The following is an 18,823-nucleotide window of genomic DNA, read 5'->3' on the forward strand; positions in this document are numbered from 1 at the left end:
TAAGTAAATTTTATTGCTAGTTTTACCAGTAGGCTGAGATACATCAGGTGGCCTAAAGTGGCATAGCCTTGCATGGCTGATGGGAAGCTCTGAATATAGTAATTAGCAAAATAACCTTTGACAATGTTCTAGGTTCAATTAGCCTGAATGAACTCTGTAACACATGAACCTGTATGGAAGCAAAGATGCACCCAAAAAAATTCATTTACAGAAAGCCTCTCCAAAATGTGTTCTCTCTCAGTTTTGCTCTTTTTGGTCTCCTCCATTCTGCTTGATTTTTCTTTTTTCTTTTTTCTTTTTTTTTTTATTGTTATGCTTCATTTTTTCTGTCACATCTCTCAGGTTTTCAAAACTTTCCCTCTATCATGGATTTCAATCCCCACAGACAGAGTATGATTTAGGTGATTTACCTCCTTGAAATCAAGTAAACTTCAACCCATTCCAGGCTTAAAAGGAATCAAATGGAAATTACCCAGTGTTCCTTTTTTTTTTTTTTTTATACAAACCCTGTTGTTAGACTCTGCTGTTACTTTATCAAATGGTATTTCTGGTTATTGTCTGACATTTACCTTGCTGGGTAAATTAGGTCATCTGATATATTGTTGAGTGACAGACAGCATTAATCCTTAGCATAAAATAGGAAATCCTTGAAGAAAAACAGAAAGAGTTTCTACATAATGTGGCCAGACCATGGCATGGATGAGAGCCAGAAGTGCAGATTATACAGCAGTTTTAGACACTTTCCACCTGAATTCTAAAAAAAATCTCCTAGTTACACAGTGCCAACTTCTGGCTTCATCTGAATGCAGCAAGAAAACCCTTGGTGTGTGTTTGAGGTCCCTTCTGATTCCTGCCTAATGAATCATTTTTAGTCTTTTTTATGCATCTCTTCCCAGGTACCTGCCATTATTTCAGTAAAGCAATTAGTTTTTTCCTCTAAATTCTTCATTTAAATACATGTCTTTGTAATTGGCCAGATGAAACTGCCTTATTCCTATGGCAAAATAACTCTATGTACGACTTGTTTCTCCTTGTCACTCAGATTAAGTGCTCTTCAGGGCAAAGATGCTGTTGGTTTCATGGTCTGCTCTGCATCCACTGTCAGCATAACAGCAAGTGCACAAATGAGCACAGGTACAAAGCTGAGCCACACACTCTCCCCCTGATTAAAGGTGTGACTTTATCTGCTATACAGAAGCACCTACTTTGTTCTGTTTATCAGTCCCCGTGAATGACCGACAAGGAGAATCAAAGATATCTTGAGTTGCAAAGTATGAAAATCTGGGGACAGAGCAAAACTTTAACTTTCCAGCCCTGCCCTGCCCTACTACATTTAATTCAGCCCATTTACACTGTTTGTGTGATATGAAAAGCTGCCTAGAGCAAGTAGTGAGCTGGGAATGTGCAATTCACAGCTTTCCTGAGGAGGTGTATTTTTAAATCTGGACCCAGTGAGGAAGAGCAATTGATTTGATCCTTCCCCTTAATTCTATCTACATGACAAGGAGACTGGGGTAAAAAGCAGAGACAACCTTTTCCATTCTCTGCAGTGAGTCTTTTGAGTTTATTTCAAAAGTATTTAATATTGCTGATTGGAGTTCACTTGTATATCCCTGTAAGGGATAAGATACGGGAGAGATGTAACCACACAAAATGGAGATGAATTTGTGCTTATAGAAGGATTGGGGTTTCTGGGTGTGTATGACGAAAACTTCCCAGTGCTTCCACAGACTTTTGTCTCTCCTGCCCTCAGGTGATGCCACTGAAGCTGCACGGGACTTGGAGCTCTCATCACTCTATCTCCCTGTCAGCCGAATATCTTTGCAGCATAACCTGGTCCTGTGAGATGGTTCTATTACTCTAACACAGACATGTTACACCTTAACCACAATACAAACAGACAGATCAATTGTACATCAAGAAAATATTCAGTTTCCATTACCTATGATGCCAAATTGCCACCAGTTTGAATCCCAGATGCTTTCAACAAGATACTTAAATTCATACTGAGATGTCTAGACTTAAACTGAGATCTAGCTGTGTATGCTCAGTGTCACTGAAAAGCAGGGAACTTTTATTTATGTATTTATACAGAAGCTGATTTCAGGACCCCAGACTGAAAATTAATAACTGATAAGGGTATTTTTTTTCTGAGAGATTTCTTTCTCTGTCTTCTAAACTCACTGTGTTCTTAGACAAAGTTGCCTTATAATCTGACTTCAGGGAAGTATGAATCAGGACTCCAGCTTCTGTCCACAGCTCTCCCATTGACTTCCCTTGGAGTTCAGGGAAAATCTCACTCTTTTCCCATCTACAGTCTCTCAGATCCCACAACAGATTTTTGGGAATGCGATGTACCAGAATTGCTGTCAGGCCTAATTAATTTTCAGGGTGCTTGGAGTGGTTTGGATGAAAGGTGCTATAGAAGGGGAAAGGTACTGATTATATTATTATTGTTGTTGTTGTTATTACACAGCAGCCCTGTCCATTGTTCTCAGGAGCAGCCTGTGCCTGGTGGAAGACTGCCTTCCAATCTTTCTAGACACAAGCTCTATTAACATACAAACGATCAGGTCACACTATTCTTGGAGCAGAACTCTTTAGCATGATAATGACAGATTCACACTGGTGGCCCCTTAGTGCTCTGGAGAAATACAGGTTTTGCTTAGTGCTTAATAAAAAAAAGGCCATCATAAAATATGTCACTTGGGGCCAATGAATATTGTCACAAGAGATAAAATGGAAGAGGAAAATGACATAGATTTATCTTTTCCTGGGTGCCAAGTGTGGCTTCCACTTGTTCTGGAATCTCCCTGTTAATGTAGCATTTATTCACAGCTACTTGGCAGAGGCATATAGGAGGCTAAATTTTCAAGTGAAGGCTCAAAAAAAAGGGCTTAGCTTCTGTTTCTGGGCACCTGAAATGACAACCTTTATCTGTGGCTTAGAAAAGAGACCATAGTCAATATGGACTAACGTGGTGATGGCCACTAGAAGCCATGGGATGGATCCACAGCCATCATATCCTGCCCTAAGGCCACCAGAGGACTGCTGCAACTGATGTCATCCGAGGACTGGTCTCACGGCTCTGGCTACATACTTTGGTCCTTCTGTGCAAACTGAGAATTTCTGAACATCTGGTCCTGCATATGAGATCTTTTTACATTTATGGCCACAGTAATATGCAGTACTTCACAGCTTCAGGTATATTTTAGATGTGACAAGGCAAGGAAAAACTCCTGCTCCTTATTTCTTACAAAGCACAATTTTTTTGCATCAGGGATTCTACACATCACTTACATGAGTTATGGATGCGAGAAAAAAATATCTGCTTGAAAGACTTTATCCATAACCAGAAGAAATAAGCAGAAACTACTCTCCTTGATTTTCTTGGGCTTTGCACCAAGCCCTCAGTTAGGAATGACATTTTATTGTTGAAAAAAATCGTTTGGTGGCAAGATATGTATGCATGCCTTTAAAAACAGTCTTCTTTTTGTATGTACTAGATTAATTTTCCTGTGTCATTTTTAGTTTAGAAGCAAACAGCTTCAACAGGGTGCAGGAGTGCACAGCAGCATTACCCATATGCAGCGCTTGTGGCTTGCTACATTGTCCATTATAGCAAAGGTGAGTTGTTCTATAAGGGGAAAACACTTCAGGGCTTCCAGCAGCCAAGCACAGAGCTCAAGCAGAGCTCTGCACCAGCCGGAGGCTGTCCACATGCTGCTCCAGCCAGAAATGCTCTGTACACACACTGAAAATCATGGTAGGGATTTGAAGATGTCATGCTGACACTGATGTTGCCATTTTAAATTCAATCAATTAATATTATAAAGAGGCAAAAACATTACGCTAGTAGGTATACTGCTGCTGCCCTCATGGAGCTAAACATTATAACAAGTGCTGGTGCTAAGTGGTTTTCTGAGTCCCATAAAGGTTAGATCATATCTTTGAGGATTTCATGCATTTCTTCTTTTTTTTTTCTGATTAGTTCATTTTTATTATTATTAGCTATAGTAAGGGAGTTTACCCAGAACAGAATGAGAAAATGAAACTGAAAAGCAGTTAATTGGTACTTTAATTGCACAGATACAGGCTTTGAAATTCCAGTGGCAAACCAAAGTTACAATATTTACAGGGAAAAGAGCAACAGAGATATTTCTTCGCAGGCTTTTAATTGGAATCCTAATGAAATCACCTTGTGAAGGTGTGAGGTGCCTGAAGCATGTACGTGATGGCGAAGGAGGTGCATTAGCATTCACAAAGGGAACAGCCTGTGTCATGATTTAGGTACAGTCCACCCAAAGCTTCCCAGCTGCGGGGAAAGCAAACTTTGCCACCCCAAGAGCAGGAAGTTGAGCTTTCCAGTATATCTTTCTAGGCTTTCTCAGTAGCGGATGGGAAAAGAGAGATTCCGCCAAGAGGCAGCAGTAGCTACAGGTAAGGACCCCTGTGAGATGTGATGGGACTCTTTGGCTTTCATTCATATGTTTACCCTCAGGAAAACCAGAGCATCAAGTAGATATGCACAGCTGATTTTCACATGGAGTGAAGAGCTGACACAGAGCATGGCCTGTACCCAGTTCCTGTACACAGGAGAGTTTTCCTGGGCTCTACAGCAATAACCTAGACCCAGATCAGGCTTCTCCTCTAAATCACCTTCCTGCCACTCTCCATCAATCAAAGAGGAATGAGGGTCTGACCAGATAACACTGAATCAGTGTGGCTTGGGTTCTTCTGCAAGTGTAGGATAATAACCACCCTGTTACTTTTCCTAAGGATAGATAAGTCATGGGTATGTCCATATCCTTAGTCCATGGCAACTTTGGAAACAGCAGAAAAAGATTAGACTTTTTATTTTTCTGCCACCGGTTTTATGCAGGAGGATATATCCTGACTCCTATGAAATTACTCTTTATTTCCTTAACTGTGAATGTACCAATAAGACTACCAGTGTTCTTACAGTAGTAAACCAGCATGAAACTAATTCGTTAATGTTTGAAAAACTTGGCCTGGAATAAGGAATATTTGTGTCACATGAGAGTCTGCCCCTGAGGGATCAGTGGTATTTTGGTCAACATTCTCAGGTTTTTTGTATCTACAATGAGGATCTGGTTTTCAAAGGTGTTGTTGCCTTCTTAGCAGGCTTCATAGGACTAAGCAGAACTGCTTTGATGAACATTTTGAGACATTAAATGAGGGACATTGCATAAGACTCCACATGAAAGCTCCCTTTTTATCTGATTTTAACTCTCTTCTAGTGCATTACTTGATCACAGAAATTTTCCATTCCTGTTACATAGATAGCAAAGAAGGAGGAAGAAACTAACTTATCAGCCCAACTGAAGATGAACACGACCTCACTCATTCATCAAAGAGAATCAAAAGTCAAGACAACAGTGTCAGTAAATCCCATTTAATGATCTCTCACAAAAGAACTTTTACGTGTAGAGAGCTCCTTTATTAGTTCACCACTTTGAAATATAACTCACTACACACCAAATGCTCAGTAAGCCACAGGGGCAGCAATAATTTCTGAGAGAACCTCATGTTTTACCAAAACCACTAAAACAGTCCGAGTCTGCTAAGAACAATGACAGTAGCTAGTTAAAAGATCACTTTTTCCTCTGGTGTCTGGTGAAAGGCCTCTATTAAGCACTTCATTGGCAGGGGAATCCAAGATGTGACACTACCCAGATATCTACTGCACTGCTAGACTAATAACATGAAGTCTTAAGAAGAGCAAGACTTTTGTTTCATATGAAGGATTAAATTCCCTTTCAGAGGAAAGCACCAGTTTTTATGTGAACATCTCAAGTCCTGTTTGTTCTTATCCCTCATATCATTTTTCCTTTGCAAAATATCTGATTTTAAATGCAACTTTCAACCAAAGGTGCAGGTAGGTTTTAGCTTGCATCACAAATGAGCCAGCACACATTTAAGTTGAATTAATGCCATCAATTGCTTTATGCCTGTCCCTACTATCCCTGAACTCAGTAGGTGAGAGCAGAGTACTGAGTTGTTTGGCATCAGCAAGGATTGTAAAGGCTTTTGGAATTTATGGGAGTGCAAGAGGTCATGCCTATGTCAGATCTTATCCCAGTGTGAAGAGTAGGAGAATGAAAACAGAGTAGGAATATTTATATAAGCTAGCAAGTGACTTTTTGTGGAAAGTTTTACTCTCTTCCATTCTGTTCTTGCAACATAGACTAGACTAGACTATAATAAAATAGAAATTTCATTTGGAAGGGACCCACAACAATCATCAAGTCCAACTGCCTGCTGTAATAACACTCCATTCCTCTCCCTCTTCCTCCATATATATATGGGCCATTTATATAGTGTCTGCATTCTCCAAATAAGTAAAAAAATGTACAGAATTTGAGACTGTAGAATTAAATTATAGATTTAGTAATACTAACTTTCAGACAGAGATGGATTATCTGTTTCATCAGCTAAGTAACCTTTGATGCATCTTTGATCTAGTCATTTGCAAATACTCTTCCACATTAAACTTACAGCCTGTCTTTCATTTGGATAAATTCAATTGTGCAACTTCAGGGCATCTATTCGTAAGTATTTTAGAAAATCTTTCTGAGAGTCAGTAAAGAAAACACAAAACCTTGTCTCTGCAAATAAAGTGGTATGTGTCTGGTTAGAGTATTCTGGATGTTCCACAATCAACATGATACTCTATTTAGGGAAAAAAAAAATGACTAATTTTTGCTTGTTGGGTCAGATCCAAAACACACCAATGGAAGAGGTCCGTTAACTCCGTTGAGCTCTGGATGAAGCTTCCAGTCTGGGAAGAAGGATGCTGCTGTGCACTCCAACAGCAGCAGTAGCCCTGGCATATCCAAAAAGCAATTTAACGCACCAGCAGCAGTTGCCTATTAATCGGGCTAGAAAAAAAAGGTAGCCTGGGAGAGTGGGTTTAAAAAGAGGAATGTGGCACTATTATATATTGCTTGCAAAGTAAACAAGCAACATCAGTATAGTCATTTCCTAATTACGAGCTGTTTCATAAACTGTAAATGCTAACATGGGAGAGGTAAATCATAGCAATTTAATTAATAAAACGCTTTAGACAATTAAATCCATATGTGCGTGTCCTGGGGCACAACATCAATAATAGAAGCTTGCAGGCATATTTTGGAAATTTTATGCAATCATTTGCAGATCTTGTAGTCAATAATTGGTACAAACTGTTTTAACTCTTCCTTGCTTGGTCTAGAAAATGGAAAGGAATTGCTAATTACTATTATTATTATTGATTTCATTACTGTTATTTTGTTGCCCATTTATCAATTCTATGTGTATATTTTAAAATTATTTCTGTGCAGACTACAAAATGAATCTGAATTCTTTCTTACATGTGTGTTAGCTTTCTACACAGTATAATGAATTAACTTCATCCTGGGAAAGTAATAGACTTGTCTTTCTGGCCCACAGAGCTAGACTAAAATTTGTACATACACTGCAACTTTGGGCTCTGAAGTATGATTACAATTTCTGAACAATGGGACTTGGGCTCTGGAGTTCAAGGACCTATCCATGAGCAAAGATATCTTTACAGCTTTTGAAGACTCTAAGCACAGAGCTGAAAGGTGACTTTTACAATTAAAAGATGTTCAGAGAAGCTACCTCGTGTGTGCAGTAAGGCAGACTCTTGCACAGGCTGTTAGCCTGAAACTTCGCAAACCAGGCTACAGAAATCCAGAAGAGAAACTAAACTCCTGTGTACCAAGGAAGTGCTGGGGTCTTCCAAGGCTCATTAAGCCTGGAGAAGGAAATAACATGGATCCCATCCTTGCATTGGCTCCCAGCTAATTTCCAGTGTCCATGTAAAGCTTTGTTCTTACAATTTCAGGCAATAATGAATCCAGCCCTGGCAACATCAAAGCGTGGTATGATCTTTGAATCACTATAACTGCATGTCCTCTGGGACAATGCAAATCACAAAGACTCTTAAAGCAATTAATGGATTCAGCCCCATTTACATCAAAGTTCCAGTTCTGATTTATGCACTGCCATGATAGCAGTGCTTCCTGGGGACAAGGCAGTTCACAAAGTCCCAGAAGCAGCATATAAATGCTGGGGACATCTTCAGTTAAGGGGATCTCACAGTGGGTAGTCTTCCAGTAGAGATCAAACAGATGTTAAATCTCCAGGGAAAACAGCCAAGCCTTCTGAGAAACTCCACTTTGAACATACATGTAGTTTAAGGCCCTGAAGCTTAACTGTCTGCTCGCTATAAACCTTAAATGTCCACCCATTTCCCAAAAAGAGACAAAGAGATTTAATCCCAAATAGGGAAGACTTGCCAAAGACTTAATGAAATCCACCAGAGGTTTCACCATGTCTATTGCTGTCATATAAAAGACAATGGATGATGATTGTAAATTGTTGAACAGCTAAGTAGAGAGATGAATTAGCTGGTAAAGTGATTTTACTCTTTACTTATAAAGAGTGTATGGGGAAAAAATCCATTCTCTGAGAGCACACTACCAATTACTGTGAATTCCATCTTCCCTTGCATTTTTGTTGTCTCAAGTAGTGTTAAGTATTGCTATAACCTTTCTCTTGGCAGAAAATCAAGAGATTAAACATATGTCCCTCTTCCTGATCTTTACAGATGATGTTTCCACTGCCTGTTGTTATATGCAAGATCAGAATTTCATACACTTCAATCTGCAGAGCATTTGAGGATTTCTGGAGAGTAAAGTAAGTATGAATCACTGGTGCGGTTACTGATAATGATGCAAAAATGTTTGCCTGTTTGTAGGGAGAGAAAAAAATCAGGAACCTTCTGGAAATGTGGATTAAAGACTCTGAAAGATTTAAAAATTTCAGTGTTCAATTGCAAATCATTGTAAATTGAAGCTTAGTTTTTTCAAATTCTTTTTTAATTATTATTATTCAGTTACTTGGTAATTCAACACAGTATACCACAGCAGTTCTATTTTAAGCCAGTGAGAGCACTTGTAGCATGAAATTCTGACATAAAGGATGCTGGTTGTAACTATGTGGGCCATTATCAAGTAAATTGCCAATATATAATAATGACTATTTGCTTTTTGGTTTTATTTATAATTGTTTTTTCTAGCCTGTAGAACACAGTAAAACTCTTCCGGCTCATGCATGTTTTCACAGCATGGAATCATATCAAAATGAATAATATTGAGGTGGTTACTTGCAAAGCATTACAGAGAATATGTCTGTTTGACATCATTTATATGTAAATTCTGCTCCAGTTCACTGAGATGTTAGACAATTTCAGAGCCATGCTGCACTGCCTTGCTACCCACTCACAGGAGTTTCTCCTGTTACACTGCTTTGATTCCTGATACAGGCTGGCCTCCTTCCTTAGATGAGAAGTGAGCAAATGCCCTCACTGCATTTCAAGTCCCATCACTCAGCTAGGGGGGTACATATTGCCTTTGGTAACACCGCTGCTGATTCCTGCTGCCCCAGTTCTAAGACTGTCTTGGCATCTGAGAGCAATTTTCCATAGTTTTTTTTGGTGACTCAGTATTCCTTTACTGCAGAAAATCTTGACTGAAAGGGGAGAACAGGCATGCAGTGTTCTGAAATGGCACTTCTGTTGGCTGGCTTCTTTCTCCAGTTTGGAGCTGTGAGAGAGCTGAGATATCACCTTGTGTAGCACGGTCCCTAGTGGGGTTCTGCAGGGCTCCATCCTTGGCCCTGTGCTCTTCCATGTCTTCATAAACAACTTGGATGCGGGACTTGAAGAAATACTAAGTTTGCAGATAACGCTAAATTGGAGGAACTGTCGACTTCCTTGAGGGCAGAAAGATCCTGCAAAGACACCTCGACAAATTAGAGATGGGCAATCACCAGCTGTATGAAATTCAACAAGGGTTCTGCACCTGGGATGGGGCAACCCTGGATGTACAGACAGACTGGGGAATGAGAGGCTGGAGAGCAGCCCCATGGAAAGGGACCTGGGGGTTCTGGTTGATGGCAAGTTGAACATGAGCCAGCAGTGCCCTGGCAGCCAGGAGGGGCAGCCGTGTCCTGGGGGGCATCAGGCACAGCATCACCAGCCAGGCAAGGGAGGGGATTGTCCCACTCTGCTCTGCACTGGGGTGGCCTCACCTCAAGTGCTGGGGGCAGTTTTGGGTGCCACAATATAAAAGGATATAAAGCTATTAATAGGGTCCAAAGGAGGGCTACAAAGATGGTGAAGGGTCTGGAGGGGAAGCCTTACAAGGAGCAACTGAGGTCACTTCAATTGTCTTCAATGTTTATTGAGTCTGACGTGCAGCAGCACACTGTCCTATGTGATTTAAATTCATGATAGGGAGGCCGTGTGAAACACAGGCCCTCCTGTGAGATGTGGCCTACAGACTGCTGCCATCACCAAGGTGGCACATTTTGCTATGTGCCTAAAAAAGAATGAGCAGCTCCCAAACAGGGATGATGTTGGTCTTTTTATACTGCATGAGCCTGCCTTCATCTTGTCTAGAAAAGATATTCATAAAGCAGTATTTGCTACTGATATGAGCCAGATATGCTCACCTGTAAAGAGTAAAAGCTTCATGACCTTGGGTGAATCTGGGAGGAAGCACTGGGTGTGTCAGACAGCCTTCCCTCAGGCCCTGGGCTGCAGAAGGGAGGCCATTGCAAGGGAGGTGGTCAGAGGTTACCTCAGGGATAGAATATTGTCCTTCTAGACTGGATTCCCTCTTCTCATCACCAGACTGAGGTAGGATCTTACAGATGTTACAGATACTGAGTGTTTCTGTGGGCTCTGTCAGGGAATGAAGACACCTATTGGTGGGATATAATCAGCAGCAGCAGCAGCAGCAGCATCATCATCGTCACCATCACCATCTTAAAATATCAGTATTATTATAGTAATAGTTATTATAACAGTGACAATAGCAACCACAGAAAAGAACAAAAAGTCCTCACTGATGCTTTAAAAGAAAGTTTTCTGGCCAGATCGTTGAGACTTGGAGAACACTGGAAGTGTTTAGCACATAGACTCAATTTTGAGGAACACATTTGTTTATTAAAAGGAAGGAATCATAATGTTGTTACTAGAAAAAGAAAGTGGTGTGAATCCCAACAGCTCCCTGATATATCCAAAAGTGATTGCAGTCAAAAAACTAAACATGGGCTATTTCTCACTGTAATAACAGGGGCTATTAAAAAATATTATTTCAATCCACGAGAGCCTTCTCACTGTCAAAATTTAATGCTTTTTCTCTCTTCACTTCATTTGGTAATAAAAAAAAATATATTTTCAGGACAATTGTATGACATCATGGGGGTTTTTTGGTAAAAATAGTTACATGGGTTTAGATATCTCCCCAGTAAATTATAATTTAATTTTCAGCTATTTAAAGGTCACTCTGAATAAGATATATGCTGCTTAATAATCAGTTAAAATAAAGGCACCTTTCAGAACTGTAGGCTAATAGCAGTATTGCCTTTGCACAGGCCTTTGCTGTTTTCATTTGTTGTGTGATCAGTGAAGCAAGAGAGAAGTTCCCCTCATATGCCCGAGCCACATCTTCAGTCTCTCTCTCTTTCTCTTTTTAATGGGAGGAACAAAAACCTTTTCGCAATCAGCAGTAATCTCTCCAAAGGTCTTTTAATTTAAAAAGTCATAAGTGTTAATTAGCTATTATTAAGTGCCCCCTGTATAAATTAACGTGATTGATGAAAAAATTAAGGGTAATGAAAAATGTAGCAATGCATGTATTTTTAAGAGACTATATTAAAGATGAAAGTCCCCAAAGACAGAAACTAAGGCCTGCTGCACCCGTGCCCTGCCTTTATTAGTATTAATAATAAAAAATATATAGATATATATCTCAGGAATGCACATGGATATGTTGGATATACCAGTTCTAATATACTTCTCACTTCACTGAGCTTTGAATACCTCTTTGTCACAAAGGCTTATTCCAATATGGTATCATGTCCAAATTTTATTTGGTTCATGGACCAAAATGAGCTCCTTTGAAATTGGAAACTGGGATCCAGAGGTAGAAGGAAAAGAGAACTGAACTAACTGAATGACTGGTTTTCCCTTAATTTTGTATATACCTCAGTAGGGCACTACTGTATTTTACAAAACAAGTTCTTTTTTTTTTGTTTTATCTGTTATCAGAACAAAAAAAACCCACAAAATTAAAATAAGATCTTTTTTTTTCTCCACACAGCTGATATTCTTTTCTGTTATAAAGAGTTTATAACTGTGCTGGGTTCTGCAACCTGTTTGCCTACATGAACCTGATCCAACCATCGTTTGTTTCAGCAGTATTTCACAAGAAACAGGCTAGATTAGGCCACAGTGACTGCACATCAAGACATATTTCCCAGTGAAAAATGTTTGAATAAATTACATCAGATATGGATACTTTATTTGCCTTCTTCTCGGCTACCCAGAAAATATTACTTGCATCATGTAGTCACTAGTTTACTTGCATTTCTGGCCTCACATCAAATCATAATCCTAATGGGATCTACACTACATTAATACCAATTAAGAAATAGTTCCCACCAAATACTAGGCTGGCACTGCAAAGAGGAGGACTAGGAGAAATTTATTACTAGCATTCTTGTATGCTATAAACACAGAATCCCTCTCAAAGAGGCAGGAACTTAACCCTAGACTACAGGACTCCACTGGGGTGTGTGAGCAGTAAGAAGTTTCACAATCTGCAGCTGTGACAAAGTCTGATTCCCAATGACACTGTGTCATGTAGTGTGGCTGTCATACCTGCATCACTCCTCTGTTGCTCCACCTCCTGTTGCCTGGTCAGCAGTCTGGGGGGCTGTGAACCTGTGGGTTGTGGGCTGGCTGACCAGACCAGGGATTCTTCATGGTAAAGTTGGTTTGTGTTTGCTGCCTCTGGGTAGCCTGCAAAGTGTCCAATCTCTCAACAGTATGTAGTCTCCAAAAATGGCTTCAGAGTGTTCATGAAGTCTCCTCTCCTTCCCTCAACCCAGTTCCCAGGAAATTATTACATAGAACTAACATGGGAGTATCTCTCTGTAACTCTACTTGATGAATCTGAACCCGAACATGATTCAAGGTATTGGACAGTCATAAACAGCAAAAGCTTATAAACCTGTTATTTTATTTTGTTTTCCTTCTGCAGCTTCTTCACCCCAGTTCTGCATCTTGCTTGCTAAACTAAATGGGATTAAACTGCACCGTTCTACAGACTGTGAGCCCTGAAAGCCCAGACTAACTTGTATGGTTTATAAACCAGCATAACTCAAAGTATTGGTATATGTGACATATGATATTAAACCTGTCCAACACCTTCCAGTATGAGACCTTTATTTTTCATTTGCTCATACACCTTTTTTCAATTAATTAATTAAGTAATTGTACTGAAATAATTTTTCAGGGCAAGAATCTGTGTCTCACTAATAGTTTTAAAGCAAAAAGGGCTAAATATTTTTGAGATAAAATGTGGTTTTCTGGTTCTAATAAAAGAAATCTCCACAGTTATTCGTTGATTATATGCCCCACATTTTATGCTCTAGTGCAAAAGTTGGAAAGTGGGAAGAACATACTAGATATACGCCTTTAGCACAAATTTGATCAAATCTCAAATCTCTATAAACCCTCTGTGAAGTCTGCTGTCAAGAATTGGAAAGATTTTGACAGCTGAAGTCTCTGAAGAGCCTGACTGCATTAAGCAGCCCCATGCAATGAGCAAGGTGCACGTTCACTGCTCCCAGAGGGCTGGGCATTCTTTAGCCAAGAGCTCCAGGGGAGAAGAAAAAAATAATCTCAACACACCAGAAAAGCAGAAAAGACCAAAAGGACAGCTATATTAAGTCAGATCAAAAGATCGTCTAATCTAATACCATTTTTCTGATGGCGATAAATAGTAGATGCATAAGGAAAAGTATAAGAATAAAGTAAGTATGAAATAACAATAGCCTTGAATATACTTCAATTTTCCGAAAATTTGCAGCTCTGGGACTTCCAGAGCAGAGGTAGTTCTGTTTATGAAATCATCACCAGATTTCTCCTTGATGAACTTGTCCAATGCTGGACTCCATGGAAACCTCAAGCTTCCACACTACAGAAAGAATTGCTGTGAAAACCCCTCTTTCCTTTGTTTTGAATTTGCTCCTATTCCTTTAACATCCCAATAGCTGTTGTATTGGAAGGTGGAGTGAACAAACCTATCTATGGTTATAATTTTCATTCTGCACAAACAGAACTTGAATCTAGTGAAACAGACATGAACATATGATGTTCTTCTAATGCATGATAATATATGGAAGTAGTGTTTCAGCTGTAACAAATTTCTGCTTGTGAGATTAAAAAGACTTCCATAGAACCACAGAATAATTTAGACTGGAAAGAACCTATGTGATAAAATGGTTTAAGCCCAGCACAAAGTAGGTCAAACTAGGTGCTCAGAGACTTGGCCTGGCAAGTTTGGAATATCACCAAAGATGGAGAGTGTCCAGCCCCTCTGGAAATGTGTTCCAATATTTGACTGTTGTCTTTGTGAAAATTTGTTTCTTAATACCAAAACAGAATTTTTCTTACTGCAGCTTCGGCCCACTGCACTTCATTCTTTAACTATGAACCGTCCTTATACTTTCTTGGGTGGTAGAAGACAGCAATAAAATCTCACCCCAAACTGCCTCTTTCCAAGTGAAATCACCTAGTGAATTCCTCAGCCACTCCTCATATATGCTGTGTTTCTGCCTCCAACCATCTCATTGGCCCTCCACTGAACTCGTGTCAGTAAGACAATGTCCTTTTTGTAGTAGGAAGACCAAAACTGGACATAGTACTCAGGATGCAGTCTCCTGGGTAATTATAGGGACATGTTCATTAGTTTTACTTCCAAGTAGTATCCCACGGCCCCCAGACATCTAGACAAAGTTTTAGACTTGTTAGTGAACAGGCATGGAATGAGAGCACTGGGAAAAAAGTTACTTGCTCGTTGGAAGAAGTAATAGAGGCCAGTTTCCAGGAATACAGCAGCCCCTGAGCCTCACCTGGTATTAACTATCACAGCTGTGTTCAAGGCTATGGAAGCGTGCAAATTTATATTAGCTGAGAAGGTGACATGCTGCCCAAGCCATGGGAGCACTCTCAAGCCAGTCATAGAAGCTCTAATTCTTTTTCTCAGTGATCCCATAACAGAGTAAATCCTTATTCATTTGCATTTAAATGTAGAAGAAAAATAATCTCTGAAGATCTAGTAAATCTGCTGACTTGGAGAAAAGTCTACCACACCAGCAGAAAGATTCCCAGTAATTTAACTGGACTATATTTGATTTTTCATGAAATGTACACTCAATTATCAGGTACTGTTATTCCTCATGATCTACAGCACAAGAAGTAACTCTGACACAGATCTTATGCCACCTATCTGCACAGTCTCAATTACTCAAGAGCAAAGTCGTTTTGAACTTTGTTTAATATGGAAAATAAATTGATCAACCACCAACCCGACATTTACAAGCTAGAAAAGTATTTTTTTTACTAGAAACCAGTAGAAATACCTATCCAGTTCAGTAAAATCAAAGAGTGCTTGTAGTCACACAAGGTCTTTGTAAAAAAAAAAACCTTGGATTCTGTTTGAACAAGAACAAAAAATCTGCAAAATTTGTGCCTCTCTATACTATAAATGACTCCTCCATAATAATGCCTTCCTGTCCAAGCACACTAATCAAAATCTCTTCCCTGTCACTGGAATTATTACATTTTAACAAGCACAGGATTTAATCATCAGTGCAGGCTTTTCACGCATTTGCTTCATTCAGGTCTTGACAGCAAACTTTTACTCATGAGTTGTCCTTACACTGATGGTTTGATTACCATTTTGACTACTCATGTGAGTAATACTTTCCTGTTTCAGGCCTTTAATTAGCTGAATGCTTTCAGAGATATTTCTATAAACTGCATTTTCTCTGTGAACCATGGTATCCTTTCTCCCTCCCTCATGTTAATGACTTGGGCAGGTATGTATTTGCCTGATGTATCAATCACTTTCTCCTCACTTTCTACACATATAAAGTCTTTCTGATTGCTTCTCATGAATTTTAAGAAGCTTCTTTGATAGAAAAGACCTTAGTATCTGTATTGCATGTCATGTAGGATTTAATCTTTTGTGACTGAAATACAGGGAACTGCCCAGCTAAAACACTAGCCCACCTCGTTCTCAAACTTGCCAGCTGCTTTGCTTTGTTGTCTTTCTGATGCCCTCTCATGGCTTCTGCAGCTTGAACGTCATCAGTGCATGTTCACAGGTCTCCATCAGCATCCAGGAGTGACTACAGATGTTGCTAAGGTGATTTCTTTAATTAGATAAGTAGCTGTTCATTGGCAGAATTTGCTGCACCTGGGACTAACAATGACTTTCTGTAATATATTAGTCTATTCCTGTTAAAGACATGAAATGAGAAAGGAGAAGGAGCTTATAAAACTTAATGAACTGTCTAAATGGACTTGTTATTCAAAATGCTCCATTTTCTAGCTAAACTCTGATGGATAATCAAAAGTTAAAACTCATCTGCAATACCACGGATGTCCTCCACCCAAATGTTTGTTTATAGGCCTTTTGTTCTGTGTCATATATTCAAGGAAGTCCAATCTTACAAGATTTTACAAGTTGTGTAAGGATTAAAAGTCCCACATAAGAGCCTGAAGAGTGGTCACCCTACAGCTGCTTTTCCAGCAACTCCGACCAATAACTCAGGTCAGTGGACTTTGCAGGAAAGCAGCTGAGTGAGACACGTGCAAATTAAATCCTGCTAACTCATTGTGATAACAGTAATATCTATAGAAGACTGAATGGAACCCTGGGGAGGTAATTTATAAGGCTCTGCTGGATTAGTCAGGGCTTACCTGTCATCATGCTTGAGTTAGAGGCTGGAATGCTAACTAAAAGAAAGAAAGTTCAACAAGGAAATTCCCATTGTGCTCTGCTCCATTTCTCATTGACCCCCTGTGATACATCATGTTGCAACACATTCTGACAAGTGATGAAGGGTCTGAGTTCTCAAGACCATCCAGGGATTATTCTCCCTTTTCCACCCTCAGGAAAAATTAATTTGTTTGCTTATAAAGTATTTATTTTATATTCAAGTGTTATTCACAGTTTCAAACCTAAAATATTCAAACCCTATTTGGTTTGGAGGAAGGGGAAAGTGGATCCAGTTTTCACATCCAGATAATGATGCTGTGGGTTTTTCCTCTATTGGATCAAGTTTCAAAAAGGGCTGGTTTTCCTCATCCTTGGAATTTTTTTTCAACGAGATTATGAGCAAAAAGGCAGAAACTTAACAAACAAACAAACAAAACACAACACTTTGGATCTCATAATTCAAATTCCTCATTTCTATAATGCCTGCCAAGATTCATCTCCTTGATTGAGGAAAGGCTAAACAATTTCTGTAAGATCCCACAAATAACAAAGGGAATGTGGACCCTTTTCTTCTGGCATGAAAAAGGCCAAAGAAAACAACGGAAAAAGGGATTGCAAATGAGGGTTTTCGGAATTGTACCCAAACTCTAGACAACACAAAGACAGTATCTAAGTAATGAAATTAATTTTCAATGCAACTATTTCTATTTTACTACTACCGCTGTTCCTAGTGAGGATTTGAGGTCATCTCAAGCAGACTGGTCAGTCCATACCCTCAGATCAGAAACAACTTCATCAAATTCCAAATGCACCCTAGGGTATTGCAGATCATATGGGAAACAAGATAATTGAATGTTCTGCGAACCCTAGAAGCTGATTCAAGCAACTGCCCTAGATAAGCCTGATAGGTGAAACGAGGAGAGAGTTTTAGCCTTAACTCTGAGTATCCTGGCATTCGCCATTCATACAAGCAATACTTCACTCGGTAACTGCAGTCTTGGGAATGCAGGGGGCAGTCTCCACAAGTGTTATGGGTCCTGTGATATTAAGAAATCTCCACTGGCTCAATGAATCAAGTTCTGTCACTTCATAAGCCTCCTCAGTAGCACTAGGGGGTTGTTCTACCTCTGTAACACCAGCAACTATGAGACAGCAAAAAATTCAATAGCTTACTCTTGTTGTTACTCCTGTTTCACATGTGCACATCCTTCTACTACTAATTGCAAGTGTACCACTTTATGGCACAGAGTGTGATGTCTGCACCCAAAAATGAAGGGTCCTTAGAGCTGTGACTTCCTGTGAAGTTCAAGTTCAATTGAACTTCTTGTCAAGCTCAATTTCAAACACCTTCCAGAAGTTCTTTAGACACAGATATGTTCTCCCACTCTAGGTCTTCTTAAAAGGCATTGGAAAGCCTAGCTGCATGAGGGAAAAACATCGCAACTGTCATGCTAAAGGAGAAAAACAGAGCAAACCACACTGCCACAGAAAGCCCCTCCCTGTCAATAAAGCAGTTTTACAGCAAAAACATTTAATTTTATTTTGTTTTTCATTCATTGCCATCAAGTCTTGGCTGTCTTCAGGAAAAGAATGAATTTGACAGTTTCATGTTGACTCTTATATTTCCCATTACTGACTCTTTTCCTCTCTGTCCTAGAGCAAAAATACATTTCCCTTTTTAAGCTTTTGATGATAAAAATCTCATCTGTAACCTCATAAATGATCCTTTATTATCTATATTAATAATGAATAAATGTCTGTTGAATACCCCTGATTCTTTGCATTAACAGTGCCAGATGTATTATAGATAACCTTTTGATTTAACAGCACAAACTGTGAAAAAAACCAGCAAAGGACTAATCTTACTGGAGTCACTAAGGTCAAAATTATAAACATTTCTTTCATTTCTATTTTTAAATTGTCCCATTATGCAG

At 39.4% G+C, this 18,823-nt stretch overlaps 1 protein-coding gene across 1 annotated transcript in view; it reads left to right on the forward strand.

The window, feature by feature from the left end:
- Window positions 1-13,307, forward strand: part of SLC35B3 (solute carrier family 35 member B3) — a 47,143-nt gene extending 33,836 nt beyond the window's left edge. Inside the window, exons 10-11 of the transcript XR_004241491.1 lie at window positions 8,636-8,724; window positions 13,140-13,307. The gene's annotated coding sequence lies outside the window, so the exon portion shown is untranslated. The remainder of the gene's footprint in view (window positions 1-8,635; window positions 8,725-13,139) is intronic.
- Window positions 13,308-18,823: the final 5,516 nt, after the last annotated feature.

Source organism: Corvus moneduloides, chromosome 1 (genome assembly GCF_009650955.1).
Source record: "Corvus moneduloides isolate bCorMon1 chromosome 1, bCorMon1.pri, whole genome shotgun sequence".
NCBI lineage: Eukaryota > Metazoa > Chordata > Aves > Passeriformes > Corvidae > Corvus > Corvus moneduloides.